At 47.3% G+C, this 26048-nt stretch overlaps 1 long non-coding RNA gene across 2 annotated transcripts in view; it reads left to right on the top strand.

Moving 5' to 3' along the window:
* LOC125109420 (uncharacterized) overlaps positions 1-26048 on the top strand; it is a 110904-nt gene that overhangs the window by 65723 nt on the left and 19133 nt on the right. Inside the window, exons 5-6 of one of the 2 annotated variants that reach the window (XR_007130231.1) lie at positions 1269-1322; positions 14511-15208. This is a non-coding gene — a long non-coding RNA (uncharacterized LOC125109420). Of the gene's footprint in view, positions 1-1268; positions 1323-14510; positions 15209-26048 lie in introns of those variants that run through there. The other variant, XR_007130230.1, reaches the window with a different exon arrangement.

Below are 26048 nucleotides of genomic sequence, written 5' to 3'. Positions count from 1 at the left end.
CAGAATCTCCTAAGTCCCCTCCTCAGCTGGGGGCTGGTATCTGGAGATGGGTTCCAGGCCAGGAACCTTTCTTTCTCAGCACCCAGGTCCCTCGAATCCATGCTGGTTCATGAAGGGCATTGCTGGCCGGGAGCACAGATCTCAGAGAAAAAAGGTGCAGGCCCTTTATGAGTGCGGGGACGTTGCAGTGGCTCCTACCTGCTGTGGAAGGCCAAAGCAACTGCAAGCCTAGCCTGGAAATGGGTCTCTGCAAGCCATGGACCCCTGATTTCCTCCTTCCACCTGCTGCTGGAGTCCCACAGGCTGGGATACCCCAGGGTTTGGCCCCCTGGTCCCCCAGAGGGACTAGGGAAGCTGGGGTGGGGTGGGCCTCAGCCAAAGTCATCTGAAGGGGAGCTGTGTCCCTCCCCCAAAACTGGGGGAGAAGGAAGAGGCAGGGAGGGCCAGGAAGAGACTCAGCAGGAATCACACCCCCCCAGGAGGTGGGACACCTGCTTTCATGGGCTGTGTGATCACTAATGCATTATTGAACTTTTCTGTGTCTCAGTTTCCCCTATAATATAAGAGCTTTGCTTTTGATCAGCCCTAAGTTCCTATGTTCTCTCTGTCACCAAAAGTCTCTAAGACCAAATGGGGTACCAGGCTTTAGGGTGGGGTTCAAAGTTAAAGAGAACATCAGACTTGCCCTGGAAGTGAGTGCAGTCTGGTGGGAAAAGCTAGACACTCACCAGTGACAGAAGTCCTTCCCAGAGGGCAGTGGGAATGGGGACCCACTTACAGGATGGGCTGCATACCAGAATCAGCTGCCTGAACCCCAGATGAACCACCAGGGGTCCTGGAGTAGAACCCTGGGGGTCCCAATGTGGAGTCGGGGCAGAGCACCCCAAGGGAGGAGGGTGCTAGATGGCAGGGTGGGGCTGGGGGAGACCTCTTGGACGGAAGTGGGAAAGGGGCAGAAACCTAAAAGAAGACAGACTTAAATTCATATCCAGGTCAGGTTTCTGGGCTTACATGGTATAAACTGGTGTAAAGGGTGAAGGGGAAATTGGTATTTAAGGGTGACTGAATTGATTTGTATTGAAAAGGGCAGGAAGTGAGCAGGGGGAGCCCTGCAATTTGGGTTTTGAGAATGCGTGAAGGAGGGGAGCAATTTTGGGGTAGCTGAGCCAACAATGAAATTGCCACCAATGTGTCCTCTATGCTATGGTTATAAGCTGCATTTTGTGTCTTTTCAAATGACTGTAGTAAACATTTACATTGCATTTCAGTTACTTTTGGAAGCCAGACTGATGATTCTTTGGATACTGAGGCTGACTTTCCAGGTAAGTGAAACCAGCTATTCCTCGGGGGTGTAGGGGGGTGGGGCCTGCCTAAGAGGGAGAAATGCAGAGCAAGACCCCATGTATCTTGTGGCCTGAGCCAAGGTCAACAACAGACCTTCTCCCTTTTTCCCCTGCCAACTTCCCAGCTCTTTGTCTCATGATGATCAGTTAAGATTAGAACTGTTGGTCCCCCAGAAACCAGCTAGACATAGATCACCATTACCTGTTCAGCTGAGACTTCCCCGAATCATAGCACACTTCCAACTGCAGGTCCCCTTCTCCATACCTTGTGCCCTCTCTTCCTGGAAAAGCCCAGGTCAGACCCCTGAGGTGGTCTAATCTCATCCAGCAGTAGCCTGAACAAAATGAATGTCCTTACTTGTCCGGTTTTGGTCTCTGACACCCGTGATATGCTTTCTCCAACTGTGTATCATTTTACCTTCATGACACTCCTAGGAGGTAGATGAAGAAGATATTCTTTATTCCTCCTTTGTACTTGGGGAATGAGACTCTGTGATGGTAAAAGCAACTTTTCTGAGGTCCCAGAGGCATGAGGAGACCAGAGGCTAGAACCTGGGTGTCCTCATTCTTGTTGCTTCTAAGGCTGGCCTGTTTTTAGTGCTGAAACTGGTCCCAGCCCTGGTCAGGTTGGTTTAGACTGGCAAGCTTCTGGTCCTGCAGTTGGGCTCCTCTCCCCATCTGCCGTCAGCCTGGGGCCAGACTGCATGTAAGGATCCTAGACCTCAGAGCTGAAAGGGCCCCCAAGAGATCATGTGGTCTCAGCTCCTTTTTTCAGAAGTGGCAACAGACTCATGAGGTCTAGTGACTTGTTGAAAATCACACGGTAAAACAGGTCGTCCCTAGAGCAGGGCTGAGCGGTGGGAGTGGGGAGGGCACCTCAGAGAGAGGTGTGACCCCTGACCTTGCAAGTTATAGTCTGGACTCTGGATGAGCAGCTGGGACAGGACCTCCTTTGGGCTGTGCCCAACCCATTCCTTGAAATGGGTTCTCAGGGTTTGAAGAGATGCTCAACAAGCTCCCTGGCATCTCCTAGCACCACAGCTGCAAAATGGGGTGTCTGCGTACACACTGACCCCAAAACTAGTTGTTGGGATGTTTGAGAGCAAGAAGTGGGTATGAGGTTGTTTCTAGGAAGGTTCTGCAGTAGGCTGATGAATGGCCCCCAGAGATGCCCTAATTCCTGGAACCTGTGAATCTATTACTTTATATGGGAAAAGGGACTTGGCAGACGATCTTGCAGTAGGGATGATTCCGGATTACTCGTGTGCACTCTAACTGTAAAACCAAGTGTCCTTGTCAGGTAGAGGCAGAGGGAGATGTGGCAGTAGAAGGAGGGGAGCTGTGAGGACAGAAGTAAGAGGTCAGTTGGTGTGAGAAAGGAAGCACAGGGGCTTCCAGAAGCTGGAAGAGTCAGGGAACAGGCTCTCCCTCAGAGCTTCCAAAGGGAACCTTGATTTTGGCCCCTGAAGAGTCATTTTGGACTTCAGTCCTCCAGGCTGCTGATAATTTATCACAGCAGCCCTAGGAAACTAACGCAGGGTCTTTCCAGAGGCACTCACACCACGTAGCCTGAGTAGCCTCCTACTGTGCCTGTGGGTAAGGCCAGCTCTGAGTGGGGGTTGGGGGGAGGCCCAGAACAGAAGCAAAGCGGAAGCAAAGCGGCCTTTCTCCCAGTGTCTGGGACAGGACTGCTGTCTGTCCCTGTGGGGAGGCTGAGGGGCGAGGGAGGACTTCATGTTCCCTCTGCCTCCCTGTCTCCTGCCACCCATCCCCCCAGGTGTTCTTCCCCAGCCTTTCCCTGGGTCTCTATCTGTGAGCTCCCCCTTCCTTCTCCAGCAATCAACCACTTATGACCCCAATACTGGTCTCCTCCTCCCTGGGTTTGTAGTAGAGTGAAAAAATAACGTGGGTGGTCTTCACAGCAGCACCAGAATCCTGCTCAGAGATGGAACTGTCTTTGTTCAGGAGAACACTATTATGGGCCCTCTGGCTGTCAGGAGATGGGCCCTGGGCAGGACCTGGAGCAACGCAACTCAAGGAAGTGAGGGCAGAATTACTTTCCCAAGACAAACCATTTGTCACCAAAAGGGAGGGATGGAGACCCAGTGACAGGGCAGGAGCCAAACTGGTACATGCACAGTTGGGACTTTATTTTTTTAAGCTTTTATTTAGTTATTTGACAAAGAGAGAGCACAAGCAGGGGGAGCAGCAGAGGGAGAGGGAGAAGCAGACTTCCCGCTGAGCAGACTTCCCCCATGTGGGTCTTGATCCCAGGACCCTGAGATTGTGACCTGAGCTGAAGGCAGACACTTCACTGACTGAGCCACCCAGGTGCCCCCACAATGGGGACTTTTTGTTCAAAAGGTTAGGCTGTTTAAATTTTAAAGTGTGTGTTTGTATATATTTCCTCCACCTCTTTCAGAACTTCAATGACTTTTGCTAGGACCAAAACAGCATTTTTACTTTCATTTTTGTCTTCCTTTGGTTTAAAATAAGCCAAGGAGAGGGCTTGCCAACTCTGCAGTTGGCACAGAGTAGGGCCGGCACGTTTGGGATGGGGAGCTGGCCTCCAGCCTGGACTGTCGTTCAGCAGGAGCAGTTGGCCCTTGACTTAATCCTGCCACAGAAAAGCCGGAGTGGGGCAGTCATGGAAGGGGTAAAAACAGATTTTACTCAGACTTTGGCAATAGGGGAGAAGGGACTTTAATCTAGAACTGTGCTCAACTCAGAATTAGGCAGGGCAAGTGGGAATTTGTAGCCAGGGAGGAGGAAGGAGGTGGTGGATGAGAGAAACATGGAGAGTGATGGGGATGTTGGCTAAACTGACCTCCCGGAAGACGACATCCAGGAGAGGGAGGACGAGGAATTTGATCAGATATTGAGGGTGAAGAGATATGGAGGTGATGGGTTCTGGTTAGGCTGAATTAGCAGGGGTCTTGCAAAAAGTGGATTTTATAAGGAAGTGCACAGGTGGGCCCATGAGAAGATTCAGGAGTCTGATGAAGTTTGGTCAAGCCAAGAATCTTCATCAATCCTCACAATAATCCAGAGAGGCATATGCCATTATCCTCATTTTGCAGACAAGGAAACCGAGGCACAGAGATGTTACATCCCTTGCCCAAGATCACACAACTGGTGCGTTAGCACTCCAAACCAGACCATCTGAATCCAGAGCCCTCTTTCTTTCTTTTTTCTTTAAACCCCATTAATTATCTTATAGTATATTATTAGTTTCAGAGGTAGAGTTCCTTGATTCATCAGTCTTATAGAACACCCAGTGGTCAAGTGCTCATTACATCCCGTGCCCTCCTTAATGTTCATCACCCAGTGATTACCCCATTCCCTCACCCTCCTCCCCTCCAGCAACCGTCGGTTGTTTCCTGTGATTAAGGGTCTCTTGTCGTTTGTCTCCCTCTCTGTTTTCGTCTTGTTATATTTTTCCCTCCCCTCCCCTACGCTCTTCTGCTTTATTTCTTAAATTCCGTATATGAGTGAAATCATAGATAATTGTCTTTCTCTGATTGACTTATTTTGCTCAGCATAATACCCTCAAGTTCTATCCACATCATTGCAAATGACAAGATTTCAAATTTTTGAAGATTGCATAGTATTCCATGGTGTGTGTGTGTGTGTGTGTGTGTGTGTGTGTGTGTGTATAAATCAATCACATCTTCTTTATCCATTCATCTGTAGATGGACATCTGGGCTTCTCCATAGTGTGGCTATTGTAGACATTGCTGCTATAAACATTGGGGTGCAGGTGCCCTTTCAGATCACTACATCTGTATCTTTGGGGTAAATACCCAGTAGTGTGATTGCTGGGTCATAGGGTAGCTCCGTTTTCAAATATTTGAGGAAACTCCTTACTCTTTTCCAGAGTGGCTGCACCAACTTGCATTCCCACCAGCAATGTGAGAGCAGATCCCCTCTTTCTAACCCCCCGGCTGGACTGCCTCCTAAACTCCCCTACTGAGTGAAGTTGCAGACTCTGCCCCTGCCCCCAGGAATGCAGAGAAATGCTAGGCTGTGCCAGCTATGGAGTAGGGGTTCAAAGCCATCATCATGGGCCCCTGGGGACTGGGTGATCCCACTTCACACTTGGGCTGTACCGTGGTCCTATGCCCTGTCCCCAACCAGGCTGGGGTTCCTGGAGGGTAGATTGGCACAGGGCAGCTTTTCTGGATCAATGCTACATCCAACATTTGTGGAGGGCTCTCTACTTTCTCTATGTACTGTCCTGTATGCAGTCTAATTTGATTGACGCAGTTGTCCCAGGAGGTGGATAGAAATCATTGCCTTCGTTTATGAATGAGGAAATCAAGGCTGACAGAAGCAGCAGGGCTTGCATGCGTCACATAACTGGTAAGAGAACACTAAACTGGAACACAAGATTTTTTTTCTTTCCACCCCAAAGTGCCCCCTCATCAGGTTAATGCTTTATAAAGCATCCCCCCCGCCCCCTCAAAAAAGAGCCCACTCTCATTTTCTTTCCATTTTCAAAGCACAGGCCCCCCCTTGCAGATGGTCTTGAGCCGGAAATAGCAGGGTTTGGAGATGATTTCCTTGGGATTTGGCATTAACTGTTCGTCTTGGGTTTGTCCTTCCCGGAAAGGACTCTGGTCAGGATAATTGTTGCACGTTCATCCCCAAGGGCACTTTTATATAAATGCAGAGCTGAGGGCTGAACTCTCACTGTTGTCACTGTTCCGACTAACAGCGCTCTTTGCAGAGTAAGAAAACGGTGGGCGCCTGGGTGGCTCAGTGGGCTAAAGCCTCTGCCTTTGGCTCAGGTCATGATCCCAGGGTCCTGGGATGGAGACCCATGTCGGGCTCTCTGCTCAGCAGGGAGCCTGCTTCCTCCACTCTCTCTCTGCCTGCTTCTCTGTGATCTCCGTCTGTCAAATAAATAAATAAAATCTTTAAAAAAATAAAAAAGGTAAGAAAACAGGCTTTCCATCCACTTCTGCTCCAACTCAGAGAGAGGCCAGTCCAATCAAAAAGCCACTTCAGCTAAGGGACAAATGGGCGCAACAGAGCAGCGATCTCCCTGATCCTAATTGGCTTTTCCTTTTCAATTTCAATTTCAAGAACCTCTTCCTGGGGGGGCGCCTGGGTGGCTCAGTGGGCTAAGGCCTCTGCCTCTAGCTCAGGTCATGATTTCAGGGTCCTGGGGTCATCGGGCTCTCTGCTCAGCAGGGAGCCTGCTTCCCTTCCTCTCTGTCTCTCTGCCTGCCTCTCTGCTGACTTGTGGTCTCTGTTAAATAAAATTTTAAAAAGAAAAAAAGAAAAAAAAAGAACCTCTTCCTGGGAAGTGACTGATGGATGGTTCTGTCCTATATCCGGGGACTTTCTCAGCACATGCATCCAAGGCTTGGGGTGAGGGCCATCTGTCTGTCTGTCATAAGCTACACCATTCCCTCCCACAAAACCTGAATGGAGCACTCATTGGGCACCTGCAGCACACCAGAGTAGTTCCTAAAGGATTTTACCACTGGAGAGTGGGGGGAAGAGGGGACACAACAGGAAGGATGCAAGAAAAACAAGTGCCTGAGGCTTGAAGGAGGCAGGAGGGTTTCAGGGAGGAGATGAGCCATCCAGAAGACCAGGAGGCCTCCTCAGTTTGTTCAGGAAGAGTTCCCCAGTGCAAGCCTGACCCCAGGGGTAAGGCCCTGGGGTTGGAGCACTGAAGATTGTTAAGTCCGTTATTAAATGAAACGAGACTGAGACAAGTGAAAGTTATTTAAAGCTTTATTTTATGATAAGTATTAGAAATCAGATTGATCGGCCAGGGGAACGAGACTAAAACAAAGTTAAAGTTATGCAAAGCTCTATTCTATGCCAAGCATTAGAAGTCAGACTGACCGGTCAGGGCTGCTTCCAAAGAGAGCGACCCCTCCCAATCTTACAGGCTACCTTTTATTGGGAGAAACTGCAACCGGTATCTTGGTATCTTAGCCCACCGGGTTTGTGGGTCTCTTGTTGATTGGCTAGTTTCATCTGGTCTGGTGAAGTGTTAGTCAAGATTACTCCATACTAGGACAGTTACAAACAGTACTTTCTGGGAAGGCTTAGTCAGTTAACATATTCAGTGTGAATAATAAGATCGTTGTCCTTCCCAAGATGGAGTCATTTAGGTTTGGGCAAGACCTTCTCACTGTTACAAACAGTTCTTCGTACTGATTAGATGTCTCTATCTGGCCTGACTCGTCCTTGTATTCTGGGCTCTGTTATCAGGAACTAGCCGACCACGTTTTACTGGTTTCCCGGACTTGTTTTTAAGTAAGTTTCTCTGGAGGGGGAGAATCAATTTAAGTTTACTGCACAAACAACAAAATGGCTATTTACCCAAGATGGAGTCGCTCTGGCTAAATAGGTCCTTACAAAGATAAAAAGTCCTGCCACCTTGTTGGGAAGCAACAATAAGGAAGCCACAGAGAATTAGAAGTTGGGGGGGTGGTGCCCAGAGAAATCAAGAGCTATGGGATGGGGTAAGGAAAGGATTGTGATTTTTTTAAAGATTTTGTTTATTTATTTGACAGAGAGATCACAAGTAGGCAGAGGGGCAGGCAGAGAGAGAGGGAAGCAGGCTCCCTCCTGACCAGATAGCTTGATCTGAGCTAGGAGGCTGCCAGGAATTTCTGAGAAACACAGTTGGAGTGTGGACTGTTTCTTGGCCAGGGGTTGTGACGGGGGAAGTGTCCTTCTTAAAAGCAGTTAACTCTGGGCAGCAGTAGGGAAAACATCTGGGAACTTCCCTTCAGTTCACTGGTGGTTACCAGTGTGGCTGGAAGGATATGTGCTGGGGGAGGGGAAGAGCAAATGACTAGGATGATGGGGTTTTGGAATATAGGTGAGGTTCTGTGGGGTGGAGTCTGAATCTGATGACCAAGAAAGAATTCTTGAGACATCTTTGGTGTAAAATGGTGGTTTATTAAAGCAAGGGGACAGGGCCCCTGGGCAGAAAGGGCTGCTGCCCCGAGGTGTGAAGGGTGGCTGATTATGCATATAATATGGGGTTGGGGAAGGTAAGGAAAAGGGAGGTCTTCAAAAGGATTTTCATATGTTAAAGAAGACTCCCAGGATTCGGGAGGGCCTGCCTTGTCAAGTTAAGGTTGTTCTTCCTTCTAGTAAGGCATTACCAGTAAGACAGTGAGGAGCTTCCTGGAGGAGCATTGCACTTTGCCCACTTCATGTATCTGCCAACGGGCTGCAGATTATAAGGACAATTAATTGTACTTACATTCCCTTCTGGAAGCTAGGCCGTTGATAAAGATGCTTTGTTCTTGTAAATTGCTGAGACTTTTGTAAACTGAGGGAGACTCCTGTCTTGCAGAATTGTGATCTCTATAAATTAACTGTTAGTTTTTCCTTTAGGGTAGCCAAGAGTGCCTGAGGAATGTCACAGATATCCCATGGAGTTGATGGTGGGGGTGGGGATTGTGGGTGTCAGCTTCTGCCTGTCTTCAGCTTGCCTTCTGCTCTCTCATCAAGGGAGTCCAAGCAGCCATCTTCTCTTCAAGGGATACCAGTGAAGTTAGTGGCAGAGGAGACTTGTGCTCAGACGTTGGCTCTAAGGGATTACTCTATATTAGGAAGAGTCTATAGGGTCCAAGGGTGGAAGCCAGGAGACAGGCTGGTACCACAGAGTTGATAAGTGTATACTTAAGAAAAACTGCCAAACCAGTGTCCGAAGTGGTGGACATTTTGCCTTCCCACCAGCAATGTGTGAGAGGGCACTTGTTCCACATTCCTGTCAATGCTTGGTCTTATCAGTCTTTTCAATTTAGCCGTTTGAGCGGGTGTATGGTAGTGTCTCATTGTGATTTTAATTTTTACTCCCTGGATGACAATGATGTTGGGCATCTTTTCCTGTGTTTGTGGTAGGAAATTGGCAGTGGTTTGGAGCAGGGTTGTAGCAGGAGAGATGATGAGAGGGGTCTCATTCTGGATACAAGGGGTCTGGAAAGAGCAGTGGGGTGATGCCCTCAAGATTGGGGAGCCAGGGGCGCCTGGGTGGCTCAGTGGGTTAAGCCGCTGCCTTCGGCTCGGGTCATGATCTCAGGGTCCTGGGATCGAGTCCCACATCGGGCTCTCTGCTCAGCAGGGAGCCTGCTTCCCTCTCTCTCTCTGCCTGCCTCTCTGTCTACTTGTGATCTCTGTCTGTCAAATAAATAAATAAATAATCTTTAAAAAAAAAAAAAAAGATTGGGGAGCCAGGGGGCTCTAGAGGTGACATTCTTCCTGAGTCCTCTGGGAAAAGGAACTACCGCCGGACAAACTGGATCTCTGCCTGAATTGTTTGTCCTCAGTATCCGCTTCCCCTTTTTCCCCTTTTTCTGACAGAGCCCATTTGGCTGAGCGCAGGGTTATCCAGAACGGAGACCATCCTCCTCAGCCCTTTGTGCTGCTGCTGGAGGCAGTGGAACCAAGTTCTGGCCAATGAGGTGTGGACAGAAGAGTTAGGGCAGCTCGCAGAGCAATCTGTAAAGGACAGCCGGCATGCATTCGTCACCCCTTCTTCCTATCGTTGCCCTCCGGCTTTTGTTGGAACTGGAAAGCCACAGTAGGTCACACCCTGAGATGGTAGATGGCAGATCTAGAAGAACCCTGAGCCCCTGGCCTTGGGAGGGCTCTGTCAGCCCCAGGCTGCTGCCTCGTGGCTTCTTGAATGAGAGAGGAAAGTACATTTCTAGCTGGCTCCTTGGGGCTACTCTCTCAGCCTAATCTGAACTGAGAGGGCTGGAAAATAAGTGTCTGCTCTCAGAAGCGTCTGAGAGGCCAGGCTCCATAAACTTGATCTCCGCATGTGGAGGATTTAGAGAATCACAGGCCAAACTGGTGAGCATTCTAGCCTGAGGCAAGATAAGAAGGAGCCTGCTAGGGGGTGAGGTGCAAGTGCCTGGCGGGTTGAGGTTGTAGACGGCTTTGATCACCGTGGGTCCGGGGGCTGGGGCCTCTGAGCCAAGAGCTCGGCTCCCTATGGAATGGCCCCTGGTACCTCTGTGTTTAACTTAATTGTATCAGGTGAGGGTTCAACTCTCCTTTCCTCATTCACAGGGGAATAGCCTGGCTTCACCTGTGTACCCGTAAGCCTTATGAAACACCACTCCAGATTACCGATTACCGCACAGATAGGCCAGGTGGGCCCAGCTCATTCCTTAAAGTGGTCAAACCAGCAGTCCTCACCTGCCACAACTGCTTCACGAAATGTGTTCTTGTCAATCCCGAAGTTTCACTCCCACACCAGAGGCGATGAGCTGGCCAGGGCAGAAGCCCAGCTCCTCCCTTAGCATCAGCTCTGCCTTGGCCTGCTGGACTCTCATTTGTTGAACAACTCCCTCTTCCCTCTGAGCAGAAGTCTCGAACTCTTCCCTTTACTCTGTGCTGGAGGAACCAGGAGCCAAGCGCATGCTTGGGAATGCAGCAGAACTGCGCCAGGGGCCCTCAAGCCCTCTCCTCCTTTCTGCCTCCCAGAGACCTACAACCAGAAGTACAAGACAGAAGTGTTCTTATTTTCATGTGACCCTCACTATGTCAGCCATGTACAGTGGCTTTGTAGGGATATCACTGGGAAAAGAAAGAGTGTTTGCTTGAGCGTGTTCAGTGTGCCTTGGACACTGGCCTGTCGCACCTGGGGTGCCACTTCTGTTCACTGGGGAGCCATGGAGGGCAGTCAGGGAGGAAGGAAGGAGGTGGAAATGGGGAGTGCTGTCTTCTACCCAGGACCTGTGGAGTCCCGTGACTAGTATTGTTCCCAGCCTTTGTTCCACCAAGAATGCCTCTAGAAGGCAATGTAGACTTTTTTCTAGTAATCAATTTGCTTCCAAGTTTGATTACCCAGAAGGCATTGTAGTCACCAGTCCAAGCTTCTGCTGAGTATGAGATGAGCAAGATTGTCACATAGATGATGTCATTCCAGCTGAAAATGAAGGAAGTGGGACTTAACTTAGCAGTAGAACCTCATCTCGGGGAAATTTTAAGCTTTCTGAAATATTGTGACTAGTCCCGGAACACATGCCTCCTCCACCCAACTCTTGCCCAGGCTCACCTGAGACCCAGAGCCTTTCCTCTATGGAAGGCTTTTGGAGGCCTTCAAGCCGGTGTTTTAGGCCCTCACTCAGGGTGTCCTCAGGTCCTCCAACCATCTGCAATGCCTCAGGTGAGTCCTGACTTGGAGACTTGCATTCCTAGAAATTCCAGCAAGTTCTTCATAGCCCCAGACATACTGACAGTGGGAAAAGTGGGTGTGTGTGTGCAGTTGGAGGCACAGAGAGTAGCTCAGGTTTCTTGAGGAGGCTAATTTTATTTTAAGATTTTATTTATTTATTTGACAGAGATCACAAGTAGGCAGAGAGTCAGGCAGAGAGAGAGAGAGGTAAGCAGGCTCCCTGCTGAGCAGAGAGTCTGACATGGGGTTCAATCTTATACCCTGAGGTCATGACTCCAGACCCTGAGCCCAAGGCAGAGGCTTAACCCACTGAGCCAATCAGGTGCCCCTTGAGGAGGCTAATTTTATGACTAATTAAATCCAAAAAGATGTGGAACATCCTAGTGCTGGTTTACAATTTTCCTCATACCTTCAGGTTGCCCAGAGGCTTGTTTTTATAGGAAGAAGAGCAAAACAGGCTCAAGATTTTCTACCTCAGTGAAATGGAGTAAGAACGCTTGAGTTTCAAGTCCCTGCCCCTCCCTTATTTGCTGTGTGACCTTGGGCACATCACTCAACCTCTCAGAGCCTCATTTCCTTACCTGAAATATAGTCTTATGAAAATCAAACAACAATTGCATAAAGCATCTCAGGTCTCTGACCTATAGTAAACACTCAAGCCATGGTGGCTGTTACTGTATATTTATTACATATAATATTCTCTGTCTTTATTGTGACCCTCCCCCCATCACCTCCTAAAAAAGATTGACTTAGGGCTCCAGAGTCTGGCTAGGAGCTCCCTCAACATGGAGGCACTGCCTTCCCCGTTGGAGCTGGGGCTCCTCTAGGGCTGAGGGGGTATAGTCTCCTCCCTCTGTGCCAACTCATCCCTAGTCCCCTCCTCCAGGCCTAGTGCCAGACTCAGCTTGATGATGAAAAGGTCCAGAATATGCCACGGTAGGAGATGAAAAATAACTTTTCCTCTACCCTTCTGAGTTCTTGGCTAAGACTGCTGTAATAAGGCAGATCAACAAGAGAAAAACAAACAAAGGTATTCACATGTAGACCTCATGTGTACATGGGAGATAACCAGGAAAAGATGAGTAACTCAGAGAGGTGGCTTTAAGATTCAGGATTAAATGCCTTCCACACTGGGAAGGGGAGAGAGGAAGGCAGGCCTCACCAGAGAGCGTGAATGATTTTTAGCGAGGATGATTGGCCTTGGAGGAAGAGTCGTTGGGAGGTTTGGTAGTCTGTGACGAAGGTTGTCTGGGTGTGGTACAGATTTTCAGTCAACCTGACCGGATTGGTGAAACCAGGAGGAGAGCTATGACAACAGATCTCCTTGGGGAGGATCTGTCGTTAAGCATATAAGGGCAATTCAGAGAAAGCCTCTCTCTGTCTGTGCCCGTTTTCAAATGTGTACCTCTCAGAAAATTATCAATATACCAAAGTGGCATATTTGGGGGTGGCAAATTCTGCTACCCTTCACCACAGTGGCATGAGGATTATTTTGAGCTGAAGACATTTGAGAATTAACAGCTGCAGGAAGGAGCTTTTTTTGAACTTCCTTTAGCTTCCTAAAAGCAGTCTCCCAAAAGAATTCAACTGTCATAAATCCCCTCTTCCAGGAGCTTCACAACAGGGAAGATTGACTTTTATCACAAAAGTTAAGGAGTCAGCACCACGAGTCAGCACTGGGATAGAAAATCATCTAAACAGACATTGTCATAAAACTATCAATTCCCCCATTCATTCTCCGAAGGGCCCATTTATTTTTCCTAAAAGTTACTTATTCCCTAGTAGCACCCCTCGCCCCTCTCCATCCTCTATTAAGATAGTGTATAAGCCCCTGATTCTAACCACCTTCTTGAGCCCCATTTTTCTGTGAACTCCCTAGTATAGGTAAATGATTAAAAATCTGTCTTTTTCTCTTGATGGTATGTCTTTTGTCATTTTAATTTACAAGTTTCCAATTACTGAACATAAGAGGGTAGAGGACAAGTTTTTCCTTCCTGACAGTGAAGACTCACTCACTGACTGACTGGCAGATACCTTATCTAACTAACAGCCTTGAGGTTTCCCTCCAGGAAGCTTTAACCCTGGCAAATTGAAGAAGGCACAGACTATTCCAACTGAGGGAAGTGGCCCATGCAAAGGGCAATGGGTGGCAAGACCTTTGTGGAGGGCATCCTGTCCCATCTGATGCTTCATTTCCCAGGCTCAGAAATTCATTGCTTGTGCACCCAGAGGTGATCGGTTCCTACGGAACAACACACAGTTGCCAAACTCATGAAGACTGGCGGGTAAGACGAGCACAAGGAAGGCCGAGAGGTCACCATAGGTTGCTTAGTGGGCACTGGACTCTGAGAAGGTGGACAGCGGTCAGGAATCATCATGGCTGGAATCAGCAGATAGCCCGTTATAAGGCTACCATGTCACATAGCCATTCCAGGACCACAGTCATCTGGACATGTGTCTGCTACAACCATGAATTTCTGGGCACCACTCCAGACCTGAGAACTCACCATCTCTGGCCCTGGGCTCAGGGAGCTGCAGGTTTAACCGAGTCTCCAGGTGATTCTTCTGAGGCTCAAAGTCTTGAAGACCTCAGCCCAGGGATACATCCACAGAAAACTGATTGCTTTTGTGGTTCTCTCGTCACACACAGCGCTTCTGATCTGTGGATTCCTTCTTTAGACGGGTTGATTCTTTCAATTAGGGTATTTTGGGAACCAGGGAGCTATTTGCAGAAAACTTTGTATATCTCTGCTCTGATCCAGTAAATATTTTATATTTTAGCTTCAGAGGTCAATTAGATTTAGCTGTATCTGGTGAGGCCATTAAAAACATCGTTTTTCCTTTTAGCTAGAAAGCCTTCTATTGTAAGGTTGCCCAGTGCTCCCCGCCAGTGTGGTAGTGGGAAGCGCTCAAGTCACCCCCTGCAGACCTCTGCTGCTCCCTGTTCTGGGTGAAAGCTGTAAGCCAGTGCATTTTGTTTTGGTCTTTTGTTTTGCTAGGCAAGAGTTCACTCTGTCTCTACGCTTCGGAACTCTCACTTGACTGCTGGAGAGGAGGAGTGGGCCTACTTGCAGAGGGAGCCTGGGGAGGATGGATGTACTTCTGGTCTGTCCCCGCTTTGCTGATGGTATATGAACAGCACCCCCCTCCCATTCACCTGCCGGTTTGGACAACAAAGTCTAGGACTATTGCAGAAGCCTCTCGGGAAGCAGAGGATGAAGATTCTGGTCCCTTTCCTTTTGAAAATCAGTTTTCTTAAAATAACTGTGGCCTTGAGTACACTGAGATAAGAAGGTGACACAGGGGACCCCAGAAGGGAATGAGGAGGCTGGACCAGGGACTCACGCCCAACACCCATAGGGAGAAGACCTGTTTGGGGCATTGTATGGCCCTGGGGCTATAAACCTCACCTGGCCTCCCTCCTGTTCCCCCCAGCTCTGTGTGTCACATGTGTCACATGTTTCCATTCATTCCATTCCATTCATTCATTCAGGCATGTTCACTCTACCTCTCCTAAGCTAGGCTTTCATCTAGCTGTGGGATAGATACAGCAATGAAAAATACACACCTTCCCTTATTGGAGCTCATTTGCTAGTGAGGGGAGAAAGACCCTAAAAAAAAGGAATAGGGTGCCTGGGTGGCTCAGTCGGTTAAGCGTCTGCCTTTGGCCTAAGTCATGATCTCCAGGTCCTGGGATGGGGCCCCATGTGGGCTCCCAGCTCCACGGAGAGTCTGCTTCTCCTTCTGACCTTGTCCCCTCTCATGCTCGCTCTCTCTCTCTCTCTCTCTCTCAAATAAATAATTTTTTTTAAAAGGAATAAATAGGGGCACCTGGGGGCTCAGTGGGTTAAGCATCTGCCTTTGGTTCACATCATGATTTCGAGGTCCTGGGATCAGACCCTGCCTTGGGCTCCCTGCTGAGTGGGGAGTCTGCTTCTCCCTCTCCCTCTACCCCTACCTGTCCCCCACTCATGCTTGCTCACCCTCTCTCTTTTTCTCTCTCCCACTCTCTCTCAAATAGATAAATTTAAAAAAATAAAAAAGAATAAATAAAATACTGCCACATGGCCTTAAGTATGACTGAAGAAAGTAAGTCCAAGTAAAGGGAAAGAGCAGTTATTTTATATGCAGTGGTCAGGGAGGGCCTTACTGATAAAGTGACTTTGAGCAGAGACCTGAGGGAAGAGACAGAGTGAGCCATGGGATACTGGGGGGAAGGGCAGGGAAGAGCAGAAGGAGCAGCAAGTGTAGTCAGGGTTGGTTAACACTTTCCCATAACTGTATTTCAAATGAATGAATTCTATTTATATTTGTAGAGTTTCCTTTCTTATAGGAATCATGTGTTCCATTTTATGGCATTGCTAAGGATATAAGGTTTACTTTTTTTTTTTTTAGATTTTATTTATTTATTTGAGAGCAAGAGAGAACGCACAAGTTGGGGGAGGGGCAGAGGGAGAGAGAGATGCAGAGTCTCCAGGACCCCGGGATCATGACCCGAGCCGAAGGCAGATGCTTAACCCACTGAGTCACGCAAGTACCCAGTATGGTTTACTTTGAAGAAAAACCTATTTTCAAGTGGAAAAAGTGGAGTTGATTAAAATAAGTATACTTAGTGGTAATGTGGAAGGTGGAACACAGATATAAAAACCATGGCATACAAAAGTGAGATTCGGGAACTCTGGGGTGGATGGAAGTGGATGCTGTCTTACAAGGGAGATAGGGGTGGGGGCATTGGGCTGTCTACTTCCAGGAAAGGCTTCCCAGCCCTTCTATCCCAACACCACCCTGACACACAGGAGATTACGGATAAACGGCATTGGCCAGGTCTGCTGGCGACCTGAGTCCTGTGTTCCGGTGGCAGGTCTGAGAGCTATGGCCAAGACTTGTGCAGAGAGCAAGCCAGGCACAGGCTTTCACACCCATATTGCTATCCATAGTCCCTTCAGGACAATCTAGGCTTTTCTTGCATGCATCTGAAAACTCATTACCCTGTTCCAAAGCTGCTTCCACATTTTTAGATATTTGTTACAGCGGCACCCCACTCTGTGTACCCAAATCTGTCTTAGTCAGCTCGGGCTGCCGTAAGAAAATGCCGCTTACTGGGTGGCTTCAACAACAGGGATTTATTTTCTCCCAGTTCTGGAGGCTGGGAGTCCTAGATCAAGGTGTTAGCCAGTTCCATTCCTGGTGAGAGCTCTCTTCCTGGCTTGCAGATGGCCACCTTCTTGCTATGTCCTCACATGGCTTTTCCTTGGTGTGTGGGCAAGAAGGGATCTCTTCCTCTTCTAAGACCCCTGGTTCTGTCGAGTTAGGGCCACAACCTTCATTAACCTGAATCACCTCTGAAAGGCCCCATCTCCAAATACAGTCACACTTGGGGGGTAGGGCTTTAGCATGTGGGTTTCAGGGAGGACATCATTCAGTTCATCGCCTAAAAATTTGCAGAGACCACGGAGTCGGGCAGGGGTGGCGGGGTTGATCTGGGTGTCAGAAACCCAGAAAAGCCCCTTCTTGGTTCTCCTCTCCTTCCCCTCACATCTTTCATTAGCCTAGTATCTATGGAGTACGTTGTAGGTACTTTCCTTGTTTGTATTGCTCCTCTTGGCTCAGGAAACTGCCTGGAATCTATTTCTCTCTCTCTCTCTCTCTCTCACACACACACACAGGCAAGGACGTGGTGGGAGTTACTTGAGAATGGAGCTGATCTCACTGTAAAAGCTGAATTGTGGGGGGCTGGCTTCTGATGGGCCCCCATTCACCACCCCTGGTCCTCTAAAGTCCTGTCCTCTGGAGCAGCATTCCCTGCCTGTGTCTGTTATGCATTCATGCATTCACTAGATCTATACGTCAGCCGGGTACTGGGGGATCCAAAAATACTAGAAGACGCAGCCTTAGGAGCTCACAGCCACACCATTTACCATCAGCAGTGCCGCCTGAGCAAGTAGTCCTCAAGGAGCTGGTGCTGAGGTAACAGGGTTCTGGTTTCCTGCACAAAGAATTAGGTCCCAGAGTCCAGGGACTGGGAGGGGACGTCCAGGGACTGGGAGGGGATGTCCAGTTCAGTAGTGTTAACACCAGAACTTGGGAGATAAGTTTTTAATTCGAAGTGGATTGTTGTGGAGGAAGAATTTTCCTCTGCCCTTCAAGAGCTTTCTGGCAGGTCTAAGACTTAAACTGACATGAGTCAGATTAACAGGAGAAAAACAGTTTAATTACCTGGGCTTGGAGGCCCAATAATAAAATTGAGACCTAAAGAGATAACCAAGGCAGACAGTAAAGCTTTTATATGCTTTATACAAAGAAGCAAGTCTGTGGGGAGCTAACAGGACAAAGAAAACTTATGTTCAGTAGCTTCAGTTAGTAAGGAATTTTAAACAGAATTTGTGCTGGCGTAGTGAATTAGTAAAAAGTAACCCAGGTTTGTTTATCTAGCCTTGACTCTGAATTCTTTAACTCTCGTGATAAGGATGTCTCTCTGCTCCTGGTAAAGGAAGGGTACCTTTCACGTGGGAGATTTATTTCCTATTGTTTGGAGACAAGGTGGGATGGGGTCAGACCATTCTTCTCACACAGGCTGTTTCTTAAGTAACTTTAAAATAACCAATATGCCAAAGTGGTACATTTTGGAGAGGTCTGTCCTTGGCCTCCATGGGGACAAGGACTTCTGTTTATGAATTAAAACTATAAAATTTGGATCAAGGGCCAGGCAGAGTTCTTAGACTTGACACCCAAAGCATGATACATAAATATTGATACATTGTACCTCATTAAAATGAAAGTTTTTCTCTGTGAAAGACCTTGTTAACAGAACGGAAAGACAAGTGACAGAAAATATTTGCAAACCACGTGCCCAACAAAGGGCAAGTTTCTAGATACATAACTCTCAAAACTCAGTTTAAAAAAAAATACACAGGGGCACCTGCGTGGCTCAGTGGGTTAAAGACTCTGCCTTCGGCTCGGGTCGTGATCCTGGGGTCCTGGATCGAGCCCCGCTTTGTGGGGAGCCTGCTTTCTCCTCTCTCTCTGCCTGCCTCTCTGCCTACTTGTGATCTCTGTCAAATAAATAAATAAAACATTTTTTTAAAATACACAGTCCAATTAAGGAATGAGCAAAAAGCATGAAGACACATTTCACCTAAGAGAGTGGACAGCAATTATGCACATGAGCAGAAGTTCAATATTGTTAGTCATTAGGGACACCCAACCTAAAGCCATGGGGAGAGAGAATGCTTACCTTTCAGAATAGCCAATACAAAGATATAGCAATAACAGCAAACGCTGGAGAAGGTGAGGAAGAAACCGTATCCAGATATACTGCTGGGGGAAGTATAGCATGGTTCCACCACTCTAGGAAAACAGTTTGGCAGTTTCTTATAAAACTAAATATGCAGGGCGCATGGGTGGCTCCGCAAGTTAAACATCTGCCTTCAGCGCAGGTCATAATCCCAGGGTCCTGGGTTCAAGCCCCATATCAGGCTTCCTGCTCAGTGGGGAGCCTGCTTCTCCCTCTCCATTTCCCCCATCCTTGTGTTCCCTCTCTTGCTCTCTCTCTGTCATAAATAAATAAAATCTTTTTTTTTTTAAAGATTTTATTTATTTATTTGACAGAGAGAAATCACAAGTAGGCAGAGAGGCAGGCAGAGAGAGAGGAGGAAGCAGGCTCCCCGCTGAGCAGAAAGCCCAATATGGGGCTTGAACCCAGGACCTGGGATCATGACCTGAGCCGAAAGCAGCGGCTCAACCCACTGAGCCACCCAGGCACCCCATAAAATCTTTTTAAAAAATTAAATATGCGGGCGCCTGGGTGGCTCAGTGGGTTGGGCCGCTGCCTTCGGCTCGGGTCATGATCTCGGGGTCCTGGGATCGAGTCCCGCGTCGGGCTCTCTGCTCAGCAGGGAGCCTGCTTCCCTTCCTCTCTCTCTGCCTGCCTCTCTACCTACTTGTGATCTCTGTCTGTCAAATAAATAAATAAAATCTTTTAAAAAAAATTAAATATGCAATAACCGTACAATTCAGCATTTATACTCTTAGGCATTTATTCCAAATAAATGGAAACTAAAGTTCACACAAAACCCTGTACTATATTTAGAACAGTTTTGTAGTAGCAAAAGACTGTACAGGATTCTGATGACTTTTGAGATGTAAATTGTTAGGGATGCCTAGGTGGCTCAGTCGGTTAAGTAGATGCTTAAGGCAGACGCCTTCGACTCAGGTCATGATCCCAGGGTTCTGGAATCAAATCCCATATCAGGGAGCCTGGTTCTCCCTCTCCCTCTGCCTGTTGCTCCCCTGCTTGTGCTCTCTCTCTCTCTCGTTCTCTGATAAATAAATAAATAAAATCTTAAAAAAGAGAGAAAGATGTGAATGGTTAAATAAACTGGTATATCAGCACCCTGGAATAATACTTTATGAGAAAAAGTAACGTACTGCTGACACACACAGCAAGTTAAATGAATCTTGAGGGGATGATGCTGATTGAAAAAAGCCAGTCCTCAAAAGTTACGTACCATCAGCATTTATATGTTACAATAAGTTACAAACTATTAGAGATTAGTGGTTGCGGGAAGACAAGGGTGTGTGGGGGGATGGGTGTGGCCATAAAAGAGCAGGGAGAGGGATCCTTGTGGTGGTGCAACTATACTGCCTCTTGACTGTATCATGTCAATATCCTGTTTGGGGTGTTATAGCTGAGTTTTACAATATGTTACTACTGGGGGACACTGGATGATGGGTACATGGGATATGTCCATATTATTTCTTACAGCTATACGTTGAACTACCTCAAAATGTGAAATTTCATTTAAAAAAGTGATTCCAGTATCTTTTCTGGGTAGGGGCTTGAAGCCACCTTGGAACTAGTCTTTTTTGTTCTGGGGAAGTTGCTTGTAAGACTCCCTTTGTTACAGAGAAGAACGACTGTAGGCCCTTCTTGTTCTACTGGAAGATTGACTGCCCTCTCCTTTTATATGTAGAGCCTGGTAGTAAAGCCTTCTCCTTTGCAGAAGTAAAGGGCATTCTGAAATATGGAAGGTCATGGTATACCCAACCCTACTGTCTGATGTAGCTTCTGAATGTAGCTGCTAGACCATGGTCCACTGGCAGCAAAGAACACCAAAGCTTCTCTGAGGTCTCAATAGGGGCCACAGGGACTAAGGCCGGAAGACGCCTTGGACCCAGACAAGTCCATGCAGCAATGCAATATGGGAACAATGAAGAGATCATTACAGATATACTGTAATGCAAAGAGGTCAACCTGGGAAGCAGGCTGTGGGCAACACAGGGTGTGAGCCTGCAGCAGGGGGCAAGCTCTAGTGATCTGCGCAGGACCGCCTTCAACAGTGATGTCAATCAGCACTTGTAATAATTTGAGTCAGAAGCCTCTAGAGGAGGGGCGCCTGGGTGGCTCAGTGGGTTAAGCCGCTGCCTTCGGCTCAGGTCATGACCTCAGGGTCTTGGGATCAAGCCCCGCATCAGGCTCTCTGCTCAGCAGGGAGCCTGCTTCCTCCTCTCTCTACCTGCCTCTCTGCCTGCTTGTGATGTCTCTCTGTCAAATAAATAAATAAAATCTTTAAAAAAAAAAAAAAAAGAAGCCTCTAGAGGAGAATAATGAATTTTCTGCTAATGAGACCAAGTGAGAGCTGGGAAGATAGATTTGAAAACTCAGAGAGGTTGTTGGGGAATAAAATTCTCCTTTACCCTTCAAGGTTCTTTTGGCTGATCTAAGAATGAAACTGACATGGGACAGATTAACAGGAAAACAATAAATTTAATTACATACATACTGGGGCTCCCTAAGGATCTGAGGCCCACAGGCAGTCAGGCAGTTGAGACTTGTCTGCCATCCAGAGATAAGGAGGTGGGGGTGGGGGTCTGGGTCTTGAAAAGGAAGGAAGGTAATGCACAGAAGATGAAAAAGAATAAATGTCTGGTAAACTAATGTTTGCTGTGGCGCCCAGAAATAGTGGCGCATGGAGAGGAACTGTAACAAACAGACTTTGCTAGGTTCTTCCCTATCTACCTCCCCAGTTCATATACTGTTCATGTAGTTATCTACATGATACCTCCCTTCCTGGAGCAGGTCCTCCATCTAAATTCTTCAAGGAAGTTAAGGGGAAGGTCAAAGTTTCCTCCCGACCCTTCTCTTTCTTAAAATTAATCAGCCTGGGACGCCTGGGTGGCTCAGTCGGTTAAGTATCTGCCTTTGGCTCAGGTCATGATCCCAGGAGTCCTGCATTGGGCTCCTTGTTCATTGGGAAACCTGCTTCTTCCTGTGCCTGCCTTTTCCCCTGCTGGGGTTCTCTCTCTCTCTCTCTCTGGCAAATAAATAAATAAAATCTTAAAAAAAAAAAAAAAAAAAAAAAAAAAAAAACAGCCAAAGGGCACCTGGGTGGCTCAGTTAGTTAGGGGGCTGGCTCTTGGTTTTAACTCAGGTTGTGATCTCAGGGTCATGAGATCGAGCCCCTGCATTGGGCTCCATGTGCCGCAGGGAGTCTCTTGGGGGATTCTTTCTCCCTCTCTCTGTCTCTGCCCCTCCCTCCATGCGCATGTACATTCTCTCTCTTAAATAAATAAATCCTTTAAAAAAAAATACTGAGCCTGAAATATTCCACATGCCAAAGAGACACATTCTATGGGAAATTTTGCTCCCCTACAAGATCAAAAAGATGTAGTTGTATCTGAGCCTCCACTCAGAACTGAATCCTGTCCGTTTCAGGAGTCTGAAATATGAGGGATGGTATCCACTCACCACAGCCCTGAGTTCAGCAGCTCTGGAAATTTGTGACTGATTGTAAGCAGTCTCAAAGCAGAAGCCTCTCTTGGCTTCTTGACCATCTCTGGAGTATTGCCTCTGCCTGCCATCTTCTCTCTTTCCTGCCATCCTGTTCAGAATTCCAGGTGGATTCTCTTCAGTAGCAGACTGGCACGGAATGGTGCTGGACCAGAGTCTGCCATGCCTGCTGCCCCAAACATTAGTCATCTTAGGTCTGTACCTTTGGAACAGTTAGGGAAGCCCTTCGAGACACTGATAGCTGCCTTCTAAACAGGCGAGGTGTATTAGAGGTGTATTAGGCCTCACAAGACAGATGCCCCATCTGAATGAGGAGTGCTTGAGGCTGTCATTCTCACAGGCATTTGAGGACTGGAAAACAGGCAGTGGGAAAGCCCCCTGGGGCCTGGACTGGGGAGGTTAGGAACAAGACCTTCCCTGCCACCTCCCAGGGGAGGCTTCCTCAAGCTCTGCACTCTGCTTCCACATAGTTCCTCTGCTCCTCAGTGGCCTTGCCTGGTATGTAAGTTGGTCTTACCATGGACTGAGTGGGAGCACGAGCTGGGTGATCACCTGGTAGCCTTCCCTCTGCCATGGGAAGCTTGTGTCCATAGACAGATTCTCTTTCTCAGACCAGTCATCTGGATCCTGGACAGGTCCTGGCAGTCTCCTATGTATATTTTGAGGAAACCTCACAGAATTTTCCCACTTCCCTGTTCCAGATTTTTGTCTGCAGAAGAAATTGGAGTTTCTTTTGTGTGAGGCCCTCTCCAGACAAGGCCTTGGTGCTGGAGAGGGGGATGGACAGATTCTAGTGCAGCCCTCTAAGAAGCTAATCCCTAAAAAAGGCAATACAAGGTAGTTTGTGAGAAGCCACACAAGAGAAATCTCCCTCTGGAACCATGGGTGATGAAGGGAGAAGAGCTGACTAGTGTTTCAGCTGATGAGCACCATCTGAATGGTGGGCCATATAAGAGCCGTGGGTCCAGTCCAGGGAGGTCAGGCTAAGTCAAGTTCCCCAAAGAAGTCAATGATGGGGTAGACTTGGATCTGCCTGCAGAGAAAGGGGTGTGCCGAAGAGGGAATGACCCCAAAGGTGTTTAACACCCAGCTTTAAAACTTTGAGTCTTCCCAGTGTCAAAGCAATTCTCAAAACTTTGGATTTAAAAACAAGATTCATTCAGATATAAAATAGACATTGGGCTAAAAGATCTCATTTAACTTTTTAATTAATGAGGGAAGAAGTGAGAGGGTAAGGCTGAGGAAAAGAACATTTTTTTTAAATTTAATTTCTTTTCTGTGTAACAGAATTCATTGTTTATGCACCACACCCAGTGCTCCATGCAATACGTGCCCTCCATAATACCCACCACCAGGCTCCCCCAACCTCCCACCCCCCATCCCTTCAAAACCCTCAGATTGTTTTTCAGAGTCCATAGTCTCTAATGATTCATCTGCCCCTCCAATTTCCCGCAACTCCCTTCTCCTCTCCATCTCCCCATGTCCTCCATGTTATTTCTTATGCTCCACAAATACGTGAAACCATATGACGATTGACTCTCTCTGCTTGACTTATTTCACTCAGCATAATCTCTTCCAGTCCTGTCCATGTTGATACAAAAGTTGGCTATTCATCCTTTCTGATGGAGGCATAATACTCCATAGTGTATATGGACCACATCTTCCTTATCCATTCGTCCATTGAAGGGCATCTTGGTTCTTTCCACAGTTTGGCAACTGTGGCCATTGCTGCTATGAACATTGGGGTACAGATGGCCCTTCTTTTTTTAAAAGATTTTATTTATTTATTTTACAGAGAGAGAGAGAGATCACAAGTAGGCAGAGAGGCAGGCAGAGAGAGAGAGGAGGAAGCAGGCTCCCCACTGAGCAGAGAGCCGAGGCGGGCCTCGATCCCAGGACCCTGGGATCATGACCTGAGCCGAAGGCAGAGGCTTTAACCCACTGAGCCACCCAGGCACCCCCAGATGGCCCTTCTTTTCACTACATCTGTATCTTTGGGGTAAATACCCAGTAGTGCAATTGCAGGGTCATAGGGAAGCTCTATTTTTAATTTCTTAAGGAATCCCCACACTGTTCTCCAAATTGGCTGCCCCAACTTGCATTCCCACCAACAGTGTAAGAGGGTTCCCCTTTCTCCACATCCTCTCCAACACACGTTGTTTCCTGTCATGCTAATTTTGGCCGTTCTAACTGGTGTAAGGTGGTATCTCAATTTGTTTTTAATTAATGTCTCCCTGATGGCTAGTGATGATGAACATTTTCTCATGTGTCGATAGCCATTTGTATCTCTTCATTGGAGAAGTGTCTGTTCATGTCTTCTGCCCATTTTGTTGAAAAGAACATTTTAGAGGTCAGGGCAGACAAGGTAGAGAGGGGAGGGTGGTGGGTATGGCTATAAAAAAGCAAGATGAGGGATTTTGTGCTGATGGATTTGTTCTGCATCAATGTCAAAATCTTGGTGGTGATAGTGTGTTCTAGTTTTGCAAGATGTTACCATTGGGAGAAACTGGGATTGAATATGTGGAATCTGTTATTTCTTACAATTGCATGTGAATCTACAGTTTTCTCAAAATATGAAGTTGGATATTTATAGACAGTTTAATTAAGGTTAGAATAAGATTGCTGCATTATATATGAAAATGGGTTAATGTCCCACAGGGCAATAAATGGCAACCATTGTGGTTATCTTTTCTCCCATATGAAAATCATATCCATCTCTACTAGATACAAATCTTCAGGTCAACATGCAATTTCACAGAATATGAGCCTTTAATTAATAGTAAGTAACTTAGCAAAGCCAAACAATGGTACATTCTTTTTAAAAATTAATCTTTAGGGGGTGCCTGGGTAGCTCAGTGGGTTAAGCCTCTGCCTTCGGCTCGGGTCGTGATCTTGGGGTCCTGGGATCGAGCCCCGCATTGGACTTTCTGCTCAGCAGGGAGTCTGCTTCCCCCTCTATCACTCTACCTGCCTCTCTGCCTACTTGTGATCTCTGTCTGTCAAATAAATAAATAAAATCTTTAAAAATAAATAAAAATTAATCTTTAGGAATGCCTGGCTGGCTCAATCAGCATAGCATGCAACATTGATTTTTGGAATTGTGGATTCAAGCCCCATGTTGGGTGTGGAGATTACTTAAAAATAGTATCTTTTTAAAAATAATAATTAAGTTTTTTTTAAAGATTTTATTTATTTGGGGTCCTTGGGTGGCTGTTGGTTGAGCAACTGCCTTCAGTTCAGGTTATGGTCCCAGGGTCCTGGGATCGAGTGGACCCTCCATCAGCCTCCTTGCTCAGTGGAGAGTCTGCTTCCCCCCTTCCTCCCTGCTTGTGCTCTCTCTCGCTATCTCTGTTGCTATCTCTGTCTCCCTCTCTCTCTCAAATAAATAAAGTTTTTTTAAAAAAATATTTTATTTATTTATTTATTTGAGAGAGAGAGAGCACAAGTGGGGAGAGCAGTAGAGGGAGACTCCCTGTTGAGCAGGGATTTCCCCAACTTCATCCCAGGATACTGGGACCATGACCTGAGCTAAAGGCAGATGCTTAACCAACTGAGCCACCCAGGCAGCCCCCAAATAATTAATCTTTAAAAGCACATACAATCATAAGGGAAGAAAAACTTTTACTCTACCCTCTTCAGTTTAGTCACTGGGGGCCTGTGAATTTAACTTGCAAATGACAGATTGGGAAGGAAAAAGCATTTTTATTCATGTACAAATGTGGGATTTCATAGAAATATGTGACTCAAA

Source organism: Lutra lutra, chromosome 9, assembly GCF_902655055.1.
Source record: "Lutra lutra chromosome 9, mLutLut1.2, whole genome shotgun sequence".
Lineage (NCBI taxonomy): Eukaryota > Metazoa > Chordata > Mammalia > Carnivora > Mustelidae > Lutra > Lutra lutra.
This window is presented reverse-complemented; position numbering and strand designations above follow the sequence as displayed.